Source organism: Euphorbia lathyris, chromosome 2 (genome assembly GCF_963576675.1).
Source record: "Euphorbia lathyris chromosome 2, ddEupLath1.1, whole genome shotgun sequence".
Classification (NCBI taxonomy): domain Eukaryota; kingdom Viridiplantae; phylum Streptophyta; class Magnoliopsida; order Malpighiales; family Euphorbiaceae; genus Euphorbia; species Euphorbia lathyris.
Window position 1 is genome coordinate 108,146,034 of NC_088911.1, and position 4,335 is coordinate 108,150,368.

Here is a 4,335-nt window from a genome sequence, read left to right on the forward strand (position 1 = left end):
GATTTAGATTAAAATGGGCCTTACATTCATTTTGAGGTTCTCTTTTGTTTTGTAGAAATAGAACAAAAATATTTGAAATTTAGCAAAATAATAAATATGGAAAATAGTTGATCTATAATGATAGAAAACTTAAAAACTTTTTAAAATGAAAGAAATCATGTATTCTTAAAAGTCTTAACCGCGGTGAGATGCCCTAAGGAAAAAACTTCCGAAAAGAAATTGAGAAGTTTCTTATTTATAAATCTATATTTTCACACCACCGCTTACTCAGTCATTTTTCATCATGGTGCCACTGTTATTTCCTTATTTCTAATCAGGTTCTATTAGAGGTGAAAAAACTCGTCATGTTTTAGTTTTAGTTTTATTTTATTAGAAAATTGGTTTGAAATCTATATTCATTATCGAAGTTCTTTTTTCCATCGAATATACATCTGTTAGCTATACTTCTTTCGTTTATAATTTTTTCGGTCTTAGCAAGAACGAAAAATGTTCATCTTGTTCGTAGATTTAGAAATCTGCGTGGTTGCAAACAAATAAATGATTTAGATCCGAATGCCCGCAAAAGCGTACACGATGAAGAATAAATTGCAGCTGTTTTTCAATGAGATTCAACTTATGAAAAGGATATGATTTATATTTTGTTGTTTTATTTGTCTCTTATATGACATTTATTAAAAAATATTAATTGCGATTGAGACACTTCCCGGAGATTCAATATTGTATGCTTAAATCTTATATCTACCCAAGGATTTTTTCGATTTTTTGAATTTATTTTCGATGTCATTTTTGTGTAATAATAATTGAAAAGTGTGTTAGATGTGATTAAACCAAAAAAATAAAATGAACACAGAAAAATATATGAATACTAAAACTAGAATCAAAAGAATAGAGTTAGACAACTCTGAGACATGTATTAGCAATCTCCTTAAGACAGATTTCATCGCTATTGACGATCGTCTGTCAGGATACAACAGATTATGCAAACAAACTCTTACCGTGTGTAAATTCATTACTACTCGAGTAGGAAAATAAGAACAATATAAACAGACAGAGCAGAAAAATTCAAAGAATATTTTTATTTTTCTAGTCTTTACACTGAATTTTGACAGTTCCATTCTATATAAATAGAACTCGAAAGGATATGTCCATTCATGAATGAACTCGAATGTTCACGGACAGACACGACTGTTCATGAACGAACATGACTGTTCATGAATGGCCACTACTAATCACGAATAGACACGACTATTCATGAAGGGAGGTGTTTGTTGGTATTTAAATTAATTTAAGAACTTCACTCATTTTGTCCAACAATTCTCCACATGAATAAAATTGGAAACGAGACGCCTACGACATGGTGATAACTTTCTACAGTCGATATCTGTATAGGATAGGTAAACAGTGTCTCTTGAACCTTCCATTGTGAAAGTATATTTACTTTACTGGCTGACTAGTAGACACGATGTCCTTGAACTATTCTATCGTTTATGTAAACGATGATATACTCTATACAGATACCAACATAACACGGTATTGGTTCTCATGGTAATGTTCGTTATGGCTATGAACATGGTTATGCAAGAGTTTCAGAGAACAAAGCCCCATTTAGTCTCATTTGAAGCAACCCACTTCATTCACACGTATGTGATTTATTTGCTCAGAATATTGACGCACAATGTATCATTATAAGCATATAGCTTAACCTTTTTCTCATTTTTATGTTATTGTTTACATCATTGGAATGGTCTTGGGTTTAAACCCCACAGTGACCGCACAATGTTCATGCAACTAGGTTTTCCCTTTGAACCTAAATCTTGGGATCTCCAGTCAACAAGATAGCGTTTTTCTTCACATAACGCCTTATAGTTAATGAGCTTGAGTCTTATTTTTCTCGATGTCTTTTCAATTTGATCTCAGTTTAACCTTTAGGTTAACGGATCCACCGTGTTATCCTTTGATTGACTGACAGTGTTATCATACAGAAGTTTTTCTTCCCGCATCTCATCATACAAAAGTTTCTTATACCGCATGCTCACCAATAGATATGCTATTTTTGCTTCTCTTCCATCATTGTGACGTACTCGTTTTAAGGCGATTTGGTTTCTACATTGTCATTCACTTTCACAAATTAAATTTCTAGCCAACGTCTAGCTTGGCTGGATAACATCATAGTTCAGATTTTTCAATTTGTGACATATCACATTTCTAATGGAAATCAACATCTGCGCATGAGAATGTAAAAATATAGAATTTCCGCATATCATCATCATCTCTGAAGAAAATATAGTTTCTTTTATGGCTAAGTCTTAAAATTCACATTAATGAATTTTTCTGGACTTTCATTTTGGCTTACGGATGTCGCCACTAGTACAAGTAGGCCTAAAGCCTCTGAAGTGATTGTGTTCTTAAAACTTGATCCATATTTAATTATTCTACATATACTAACACATGCCAAAAGACAATTAATCTGTTTAAATAAATAGAATCAAGACAATTAACAACAATAAAAAAAATACTATTATTGTCCAGATTTTCTAAACTTATTTTTTTTTAATGAAATTCCAAACAAACAAATTAGAATAAAAAAAAATTATATTAAAAATATAATTTGTATTAATTGTTGATGTTAATTATAGATATTGAGAAAATATACCCAAAATAGATATATTCATATGCACGGCAAACTCAACGATAGAGCCACCGACAATAGTGATAAACACAATTTTATCGGTTTTGTCATATAATTATCCACCTCAAAAACTGACCGCTGACCGTTACTTATCAGATGATAGCGGTTCTTACTTGACCTTTTATTTAAGATGTCTGAAATTTGTGGAACTTGCTCTTCACCACAAAAATTTGATCTTACGGTGCATCATCCGGATTAAAGCCAAAATTATTCAAGTTAATTTACGGGTCAATAGCCTTGCCAATCTTTTGCATCCATTAATTGTTTAGAGTCTACGCAACCCACAAATATTCCACAACCATTGTAAAAGCCTAACTATGTATGTGTGTTTTGGAAAATCAAAAAATAAAAATTTGCCTTACCAATATTAATACAAATCTCATATTTATTTAATTATATTCTTTAGTTTCAAGTTTTGTTATTTATATACTTTTTATGTGTTCGTTTTGTTTTTTTTGTTTGAAGAAATATACAGGAGTGATAATCACTTATTCGTTTTGATAATAAGAATGTAAATAGAGTTTAATCATTTTTTTTAAAGAATGAGAAAAAGGAATAAAAGTTTGACATTGTTCAAAGCTATAAATTTACAATAAATTAAAATTGTTTGTTTCAAAGAATTTACTGATTCAAAATTGTTTAAACATGTTGAAAAGTAAATTAAAATAAAACATTAAAGGATGCGAAAAGTATTTTCAGAAAAATCATGGTCTATATATAGATGATGGTTTTAAATTATCTATTTCTTTTTGGTTTAATACATCATTTGCTCTGAATTTGTACAAAAAAAAAAAAAATTGATTGATACCCTGAACTTTCAAAGTGTCTCGGTAGCTTCTGAACTTGCATAAAATATTTAGTTAGCCCCCTAAACTTGAGTAAAATGTAATCAATTAATCACTCGATTGCAAAAAAAAAAAAATGCATACGTCTTAAAAAAATAAAACGATCAAGATTGAGGTATGTGGTTCTAATATTAGAGAAGACAAATTTTATAGTTAAGCAAGTAAGAACTTCATTTTTTAATCTATTTTATGAGTTATGTAATAGCAATCTAAGACGTGTACAATATATATGCCGCATTTAACTTTTTTTTTTTACAACCGAGTGATTATTTGATTACATTTTATGCAAGTTCAGGCGGCTAAATGAAAATTTTATGCAAATTAAGGGGGCTATCGAGACACTTTGAAACTTCAGAAGGTCAATCAAACTTTTTGGACAAGTTAAAAGGACAAATGATGTATTAAGCCTTTCTTTTTTATTTGCAATATATATATATATATATATATTTCAGAATTTTCTTTTTTTATTATGTAGTTGCATATCGTACGTATAGGTATATCCCTATATATGGTGCGGGACTCGGATTTGGTACGAGAGGAGCAGCAGATGCAGATAATAGACAAATTAACGAATCTTTTAATGATTTGCAGGGTGTTGCTGGTTCAAACAGTGTTGTAGACCTTGGTGGCTCCAATTTAAATTGTTCTTGGATGCCTCCGATGAGTAACTTTTATAAAGTTAATTGTGATGCAGCCTTTTCAAATCTTTCAAAGGCTGCTACTTTTGGGATGGTGGTCAGAGATTGTCATGGTCTAGTTTCAGTGTCTGGTGGTGGACCAATTGGTACAAACATTACATGC